At 37.4% G+C, this 10,124-nt stretch overlaps 1 protein-coding gene across 1 annotated transcript in view; it reads right to left on the bottom strand.

Moving 5' to 3' along the window:
* The window catches only part of tmem2 (transmembrane protein 2), a 44,206-nt gene extending 36,505 nt beyond the window's left edge, over positions 1 to 7,701 (bottom strand). Inside the window, exon 1 of the mRNA XM_015398922.1 lies at positions 7,428 to 7,701. The gene's annotated coding sequence lies outside the window, so the exon portion shown is untranslated. The remainder of the gene's footprint in view (positions 1 to 7,427) is intronic.
* Between the last annotated feature and the right edge of the window lie 2,423 nt (positions 7,702 to 10,124).

The raw sequence follows: 10,124 nt of genomic DNA, 5'->3' as shown, positions 1-10,124 counted from the left end.
TTCGAGAAGATAGTAAGGAGAAAACAGTGCCTTTCAATTAGCCGTTTTCCCTCCCTGTTGGTGTCTGACTAGTTATGCCACAAGGTCTCAAGAAGGGGGCAGAATGTGTAAGATTTAGACAAAATTTATAATAATTTACACATACAATCTAACATAAACTGTCTTTAAAATTTCCATTTAGTTATTTTTAAAGAAAAAAAATGCAGAGATAATTTGGACCCTTTATTTTTATTGCGGGGATATGCACAAGAATTTGACTTGTGCCTTGGGACATTCTTTGGGATGTAGTGTTTGTAACATTAATGGTTTGCTATGTTCTTCTTTACCAGTCTCCTAAACAGTAGATAAATTGCACAAGCAGAACTGTTATCCATTGTCTGCAGGTGAACCAAAAAACAGCTTGTTGTAAAAATAAAACCCCAAGGATCTAAATAAAACAAAAATCTGTTGCTCCGCACAAGATGCCCTTGGCTATAAAAAGATTGCAAAAACCTTGAGCCTTAGCTGCAGACCTTACAGTCATTTTACTGGAAAGGTTCTACTCAGAACGGGCCTCGCCATGGCCACCCACAGAAGATGAGAGAATGTGTTCAGTGTCATGTTCAGAGATTGTCCTTTGAAAACAGATGTATGAATGCTGCCAACTTATCACTTCAACTTAAGTAAAGAATCTCTGCATGTTTGCTGAAGACAAGCAGACAAAGAACGAGTCCGAAGCTGTTGGGATAGAACAACTTTGCCAAAAAGTGTGATTTTTTTCCAACCAAAATTGGGATTATATTTTGATTTTCCTTTGTACTAACCACAAGCATGTAGATGTTTCACTCTAGGGTTGCATTTCTTTTTTTCCATGACCTTCAAAGCTTGCTTTTCCAGGGTACTCTGTGGTCTGACTTTACCATTACTGCAGTGTGTAAAATAACTTACCTACTACATGCATGGTCTGCACAATATGGCTGATTCTGAATTGGGCTAATTGTATCTCCTACCTCCTGTTCCTAACCCCTTCTAGGGTCCACAGTAAGAACACTATCCTGGGAAGGAAAGGAACCATCATTATTTGATGGAAACAAGCAGATGGTGCCTGTATAAACTGGGGCTACAACCCTCTAAAGAAACCAATAGATTCACAGATGTGATGAACGAATCACTTTTCTGTTTTATTTGTTAAACCAACACCAAGTGACTTTTCAAACTTCATAAAATATTTTCATAACTTTTTTGATTATACACCCAGATATCAGGTGCTAGGGCACCACCCAACAGATATAAAAACCCAACATATAAAGGTGTGTATATTTGAATGTGTCACACAGAGAACACGTGAAGAAATAATGTTTGTTTGTTAAATTCTTTAGGTGGGCTTTGCCTTTACATGCTGTCACACAAAGGATTGTGGGCAACCGTAAAGCTAGTAAGCAGCATGAACAACCGATAGGAAGCATCCTTCTTCCTTATCTTAACTTCCTCTTTACTGCCAGCCTTATTCAGACAGAACTTTGCATGGCAACTGCTGACCCTAATTGGACCCTAAATGTGATTTCGCAATCATCTTTACCTTCAGTGCACACATAGTTACTCACTCCAGGTGGAGTGAGTAACTTTGAATGCTAACATGTACGTCACACTGAAGCACAGCATGATTACCCTCCCTCAGTAAACTGAACCACGGGGTAGTATTCAAAACAAAATAATGACCCTGAACATACTTCCAAGACAACCACTGTTAAATAAACACTGAGGATAAAGGTATATGACAGGGGAAGCTTAGTTTCTGGTCCTTAACTCCACTGAGCATCTGTGGGTAACATCTGCAAGACCACACATCTCTGTGAGGTAATCATGAAGGAAGGATGTTTCCAGTGGCAACCTTTGAAGCTCCATTGAGCTCCATACTAGGGCTGGGCAATCAGTTGCATTTACAATGTAATCGTAATGTTAAATCGCAGCAGCTGTCATGACCTTTGGGGCTGATGGCTGGCATGATTGCTCATTTCTTTCACTTGTCTAGCTCTGCTATGTTCCTCATCACCCACCAGATCCACCTGTTCTGGTTTCCAATTTAAGCTGCCTGTTTCCCAGCCATCAGTGCCGGATTATTCTTGAGGCTTTGGTGTTGAGGGTTTTCTAGGTTACTATAGTGTTCAGATTGTCTGATCTTGATCCATTTCTGTATTTGGACCTTTGAGCCTGCCTGCACCTGTCTGACCTGTTTGCCTGCCTGTCTTCGGATCCTGTTGGATTCTTTATGGACTGAACCTGGATCAGCCTCTTGACTTCGCCCTGTGGATTATCCTGCCTTCCTTCCTCAGCTCGGATCTGATCTCTTTTCAGTTCTACAGACTTCAGGGCTTCCACGTCTGGAAGTCTCTGACAATGTCAAACCAGGTTAGTGACTTCTGCGTTCATAATAATCCTCCTTCGCATGATCGCAGTCACTAACCTGTGTTTCTCTCCAATAGACATTCCTGCTTCAGAAGCTGCCACTGCAGAATCTCTCTCTCATTGTTTTGAATAAACACTTTTTTAGTAATACACTGTCCATCTTGCCTGAATTCTGTGTCCTACCTTCTGAGCCTTAAAGCAGTACTCAATTTTGGTCACATTACATTTAACAGCAGTAACTAAATGTCTCACTCCAGCCCTTTAGGAGTCTGTAATATGCTTCAAGTTGGTTAGCATCAACACAGGCAGGAAGAGAGAGTTTCAACTGGCAGGCAGATTTGTGCATGCAAGCAGAATTTATAACTTTTCTTTTTTTACACAAAGGTTACAGTAAGGTCCTGCAACAATGGAATATGGAAAAGCAAGATTTAATATTAAAAAAACTTAAACCCTGGAGTGAAACATCTGGATGCTTGTAGTTAGTTCATAGGAAAAAAATCTAATATTGGTTTTAAATAATAGCAAAACATTCAGCCTTACTCACTATACCTAAGAGACTCAAACAAGTTCTTGAAAATACTGGTGCTACATGAAAAAAGTGACAGATCAGGCACAAACTGGACATTTTTACATAAGGTTTTACTCTAGTGGTTTAGACTTTAATGGCTATGTTTGTCAAATTACTTCCATAGAACAGCAGATTTTACACCGTCATGCAAGCTGTACACAGACTACATTACATTGTAAGAGCCGATCATATCAGCATTGTCTTATAAAAAGATATCTCAATACATCTACACAATATCTGGAGTTCTTTTACATTTGTGAAATACTGCATATTTATATATAAATAATCAGTTTACCCTTGAGAGGAGATTAAAATGAAGGTTTTTTTGTTGAAGCGGCCGCTTATCTAGCCGATACCTGGAAATCCACTTAAAGGAAGTTGATGTTTCATAATTTGACAATATGACAGTCAAAGATAACCGTAGCTGTGGACATAGCAGGGTCATTTGACTTGTAGAATAAGGCAAACATACCACAGATATACAGTTATCACAATATCATTGTGTGAGACGTGTATGTATATCCTAAGGGCTGTTTGAAATGAATAGTGGTAGGCCAATATATTACTAACCTGCATTTAACATACTATTGTAATATTTAGCCACTTTGACAGCAGCACATGCTCTCAACAGATACAAATGACATGGCATAAAATGCTTAAGAGGTTACAGAGTAGAAGAAGCACAGATGGGCATAAGCACACACAAACAAAAAAAATAAATAACATTGTTTAGATGAGCCAATTTGTCATCATTTTGCAAGTGTAACAACAAACCTCAACAAAGCAGTGCACAATCAAGGGCACCACGACAATAGCCCTGTGATTTATGTGAGCCACAAAGTAAACTAGGCGTAACACCCTCTGGTTTATCCACGTCAACATTCAAATCCCATTGCAACATGTCGAAAACATTTGTTGAGCATTTTAAGAACCATCTTAGTTCCAACTGATCCGTGACAGGGAAGAGTGTGATAAAAGCACTATGGTTTGGATGTTCACACGTTCAAGCTTTCAGATCTCAACATGTGGTGCATTTTCTTCCAACTGACAAATTTACACTGATAATTATAAAAAGGTCACGTATTATAATACATAGATGGCATCTGTAAGATTTATTATAACTAATAAAAAAAATATTTCTGTGTAACCAGGAGGCGGTAGCAGCTGTAATATACCTTATCAAATATTGCATTCAAGCAATTATTTGCAAACCTAATATTGCTCACATTGGATCTGTGATGGTGATATGTTCCATATCCTCCAAACCTTAACTGGTTTGCCTTTGTTGTTATTATTGTTCATCGCTTTCACTCTGTCAAATGATTTGATTTTAGTTTACTCTCTAAAGTGCCTTGAGATTACATGTGTTGTGAAGTGGTGCTATAAAAAAAATTAGAAATGTATTTAATGGAATATGTATCATTCAAACGTATTGGTGTAACAGCATGGGCCTCGAAAAGGTAGGGGTATATGTTTTTTGTATGATTAAATAGATGTACTGCTGCAAAATCTTCATTTTATTCCTGAAATTAAAATTATTTCAATCAATGAAATCTTTTATGCAATATATTCATTTGTATTGGGGGGGAAAAAGAATTATTCTGGGGGGAATTAAGCAAAAAAAGAAAAATGTTTTGACAAATGTAATGTGGTTGGTGCAGTATTTTTGCCATACTTCTGCATAAACAAGCTCTCAGCTGGTTTACATCATACCTGGAGTCTAAAATACACAGTAAACATTAAAGACAGGGTTTCAGCTCCCTGTGAATATAAATTGGGAATTTCCCAAGGCTCAATTCTGGGACTATTGTTTTTTGGTCTCTATTTAACTGAAGTCCCAAAGGTCTGTAGAGGAACTGAGCACCAACTGTATGATGAAGACACAGTCATCTATGTATCAGCAAAGACTCCAGATAAAGCTGCAGAGCTGTTGAACAGACACATGGTCAGCATTTTTTAGTGGCTCCAAGATACAGTTTGTCTTTTAAGTTTAAAAATGGTCTCCATGAGCGTTTCACTTTGACAGAAATCTGCAGAAAACTGTTCACATTCATAAACAAGTTGATAAAGTTGCAAATTTCGAATATTTGTACGTAGTTTTTGATACAAACCGATGTGATGAACATATAAACAAAACAAAAAAAAAAACTATAGCCCCATTTACACTACCCTCTGGAAACCGATCCGTGCAGAGTTCGGACCAAGCTTGGATCAGTTAACCGTGCCGAGCTCAGTTCCTTGCGACCGTTTACATGCCACGCTCGCACGGTTCCTCGTCTCCTAGTGATGATCTACGGTACTACTGCTCTACTAGAGGTAAACGAGCAAATCAATCATGCCGGCGCCCGTAACACTGAGGAGGTTTGGTTATAATTGTGATATTCAGTTGTTTGCAGACAGTCAGGCAATGAAGGCAGCGCTTGGTGAATTTATTTGACAGAGTTGGGTTTTGGGAAGTGGATACGACAAACGATAGTCTAATCAGGGCTTACAGACGCAGGAAACAACAACAGACATCCAAGTTCATCACACTTCTACAGCGTCAGTGTTCTGTTCTTAGCTGACAGGCTTGGCACCTGGTGTGGTCTTGTTTTGCTGTAGCCTATACGCATCATGGTTCAACATATTGAGCTTTCAAATAATCTTTTTGTTATAACAAATGGTTATTTAAGTTAATGTTGCCTTTCTATCAACTCGGACAAGGAGTCTGGGCATTTTCCTCTGGTATAAACAAGGCATTTGCCCCCACAGAGCTGCTACTAACTGGATATGGTTGTGCATGAAAATCCCAGGAGATTAGCAGTTTCTGAAATACTCCAACCTGCCCGTTTGGCACCAACGACAAGGCGCCATTCCAAGACACTTAAACCACCTTTCCGCATCATTCTGATGTTTGGTTTGAACTGCAGAAGATCGTCTTGACTAGGGTTGAAACAATCGGATTAATGCTGATTAATTGATTATTTAAATAACCTTAAACAAATTTAGAAATTAATTAACCCTTAACTGGAGTATAGAGACTGTAAAACATGTGTTTAGCTGACAGAGTGACCCTGGTAGAGCAGTAATTTTAAAAAGGATATGTAAACATTTTGCATTTAAGATTGTCAATAGATTTAAGATTTGCATTCTGTTTGTCAATATGCTCTATCCAAAACTCCTCCATTGGAAAAGTTTTAGTTTCACCTGGTTTAATTTCCCAAAAAGTCTTCTTTAAGGAACCTTTTTTTTTAATCTGATTATTAATCAATTAATGGAAAAAAATTATCAACAGATGAATTGATTTGCAAAGTATTCGTTAGTTGCAGCCTTAGTCTACTGTAGACCATGTCTAAAGGCATCGAGTTGCTGCCATGTGATTGGCTGATTAGAGATTTTCATTAATAGGAAAGGTGTACCTAATAAAGTAGCTGGTGAATGTATGTTTTTTTTTATGTTAGTATCTTGTTTCTTATATTTGTTTAATTATAGACTTGATCAATCAACATGGCATCAGTTGAATCAGTTGTTTATTTGTTCTGTCCCTGTTGAATAAACTTTACAACCAAGGAAACAACTGTCCTTTAAAAATACCATAATTCTCATAATCAATAGTTAACCTGCCCTGTGATGTCATCAGTGCCACATAAGATGGGACATCCAATTCAATTCAGTTCAGTTCATTTATATAGCACCAAGTCACAACACGTCATCTCAAGGCACTTTACAGTTCAACCAGATCATACAGTCAAATTGATACAAAGTTTTCTATCTAAGGAAAACCAGTTGATTGCATCGACTCAGATGCAATTCCTCACACTAAGCATGTTTGTAGTGACAGTGGAGAGGAAAAACTCCCTTTTAACAGGAAAAAAACCTCCAGCAGAACCAGGCTAATCCACATCTGGATCCTGAAGTTATTTAATTTTGGGCAAAACAAAAAAAAGCTAAATCAATTAAGCAACTGTTCACAATGTGTTGTTCTAGGTATCTTAACTACTGACTTTAAATTGTCAGAAGTTTTTACCAATCACTTGATGTTAATGACCTGACAACAAAGGGTTGCAAACTAAAATAAAGTCTGCAGTGATCCACTGTTTTGGCTGCAGATGTGGAACAGTCACCCTCACATTTTCCTGATTTAAAAAACTACTGAATATCAAACAGATGTGGATTTTAGGGAAGGGGGTTAGTTTATATCATGAGGTAAAACTCTTTAGGCTTGTTTTGGCCAAGACGGCAATTCTAACAATAAGATAAACAGCTAAGTATTAAAATAAGTAAAAGTTACTTCATTTTCTTATGCATCACAAAAGGAAGAACCTCCAGGAAACGCGGTTTGATGTGAATTACCAAATATTTACTACACGCGGAGTGTTTGAGACACGAAGCAACGCGCTGTCCAGCTGACACTTTCTGACCAACTTCTGAAAGCGCCTCTCTTTCTCTTCTAATAGAAATGAGGACAAAACAAACCCTGAACCGAAAGGCTCACCCGGTGAATCCTCTTCCACCCCCAACAGTTGAACACAATGCAGACGGCGGAGTGGACGCTGAGGTCTACGGTTGTCCTGCTGAGTCCATTCGCTCTCTGGAGAACCGATATGAGAAGAAAGATCCACCGAGCTGCTGAAATAAACCTATCAGCCCGGAAAGCGTTCGGGATTTACTCGTTCCCTCTATATATACTCCTTTTCCACATGTTTCTTTTTTTTTTCTTCTGCTGATAGGCTGCCTTTCATCCGTAAAGTCAGCCTCCAACCCCACCAAGAGGGAGCAGGCGCGGCTTGGAGAGAAAGGAAGTGGTGGTGCGTTTAAGGACAATCGGAAATACTGCTCACAATAGAAGGAACGTGGTTTAAAGCGGAGGTCTTCAACAGGGGGTCCGCGACCCCTAGGGGGTCCACAGAGGTGCTGCATGGGGGGGTCACTTTTTTTTTTTTTTATATCCCCCCCAGCATTTTTTTTCCACTAATTGAAATGTCTTTAAATACACATTACAAATGCCCCCTCCGTCCATCAGTGAGGTCTAGAAGCACAAGATCTATATTCCCCCATTCAGCAAAGATACTGCTACATGGCTGTACATCTTATTTTGGCATTTGACCAGTTAGATGAGCCCTTGAACGATATATTATCTACTGTAAATTAAGTTGCAGAAAAAAAGTTCAAGAAAATAAGGTAAACAGTTAATTATAAAGTTAAAAAATCAAGGAAAAAAGGTAAAAAGCTTATTCAAAAGGAAAAAAGTAAAGGAAAAAAGGTAAAAAGTTAATAAAACAGTTAAAAAGTCAAGGAAAAAATGTAAAAAGCTAATTAAAAAGTAAAAAAATCAAGGAAAAAATACACAAAGATAATAAAAAGTTAAAAAAAGGTAAAAAGCTGATTAAAAAGTTAAAAAAAAAGTAAAGTAAAAAATGTACAAAGATAATAAAAAAGCAAAAGGAAAAAAGGTAAAAAGTTAATAAAAAAGTTAAAAAGTCAAGGAAAAAATGTAAAAAGCTAATTAAAAAGTTAAAAAATCAAGGAAAAAATACACAAAGATAATAAAAAGTTAAAAAAAAGGTAAAAAGCTGATTAAAAAGTTAAAAAAAAAGTAAAGTAAAAAATGTACAAAGATAATAAAAAAGCAAAAAAAAAAAAGGTAAAAAGCTAACAGAAAAGTTAAAAAGTAAAGTTAAAAAGCACTTATTTTTGTTATTTTGCTTAATAAATTCGGGAAAGTTGCTGTTTGTTGTTATTACATTGACATTCAGTTTTGCCATCAAAATGTTCCAAAGGCAATAAGTTCTTGTCTTGGATTCCAATAACACTGTTGCCTTGAAATGTGGATTTTCAAAGGATTTCATTGAAAGGCCTATAAAGGGTTAACAGAGGTGTAGCACAACCTTTTTATAAGGGTGGCCAGGCAATAACCAGTGTATACTGAGGGGTAGCCAATAGTGGATAGGCACCAGAATCTACACTTTTCCAGCAGGAAAATTAACGAGCAAAAACATCCAGATTTTTCTAAATAAAGATAAACTATTATTTCCTACAGCCTTTCAAAACAAATACAATCATATATTTAGATATTTGTGCTTTCTAGATAAAAGGTATAGTGGATTAAATTGTTTCAGGTTTGAGTTCTGCAGCGAACATTATTTCTAATGTCATTATTTACCTACTATCAATAATCGTTCTGCATAAAAGTGATATTTACAAAAACTAATATCTACATACATTTTTTATTTATTAAGTTTTCACTAAAATAGTTATCTACGATTTCATTGAAGACTCCTAGATGACTTGCAGAAACAAATATTTTTTTCTTTACCCCATAAGACAAAATCTGGCTCTGAAAAGAGCATGAATTCTGTATTTTTCATCTTTATTGTTAGTATATTGATGTGCATAATTAACAACAGTGTTTTTGTTGTCAAGTAATTGTTAATATGTAAGGATTTTTAATATTTTGAATATTCCACTTCAGAGTACTACTACTGCCACCATCTGTTTTTGAGGGAAAAAATGGCCACGACCACCCCTGCCCCCCCATCTAGCTCCACACCTGGACATTAATATGAATTCAACACATTGTAGTAGACTGATAAATGGAGGCAGAAGATGTCTTTCAGTCATCAATGCACACATTCAGCGACACACAGGAGCTCTTTTAAGCTGGGCACCGTTTCATTCACAACACCTGTCCCATCAACCAGGAATCTGAATCAGAAATACTTTAATAATCTCAGGGTAAAATTACCTTCCTTACATTACTCCATATGTAATAGAGTAACTATAGGACCAGTTTGATACATTTTCATGCCATATATATAATTAGGGGGTCCCCGCTCCATCTCGCCATCAGTTAGGGGGTTCTTGGCCTGGAAAACGTTGAAGACTCCTGGTTTATAGACTTCAGTGCTTCACTGAAACGCCAATTTTGTTACTTCTGTCAATTATATGTATGCCCCACCCATTCTACTATTAGTTTCTATATTTCTGCCGTACTCTGACAGTCCTGCATGAATGCATACACTGGAGAGTGCCCTGGCTGATACTGGATGAGAGGTCAGTGTCAGCTGAATGTTTGGACTGCTTCCCATTCAATCACAGGACTAGCTCACATACACTCAAGAGACAATAGCTTTGAAAAAGCTAAAGTTTGACACGCCGAGTGAGAAAATGCAAACGAAAGCTTAAAGTTCAA

This window comes from Cyprinodon variegatus, unplaced genomic scaffold, assembly GCF_000732505.1.
Source record: "Cyprinodon variegatus isolate N-32 unplaced genomic scaffold, C_variegatus-1.0 Scaffold973, whole genome shotgun sequence".
Taxonomy (NCBI): domain Eukaryota; kingdom Metazoa; phylum Chordata; class Actinopteri; order Cyprinodontiformes; family Cyprinodontidae; genus Cyprinodon; species Cyprinodon variegatus.
This window is presented reverse-complemented; position numbering and strand designations above follow the sequence as displayed.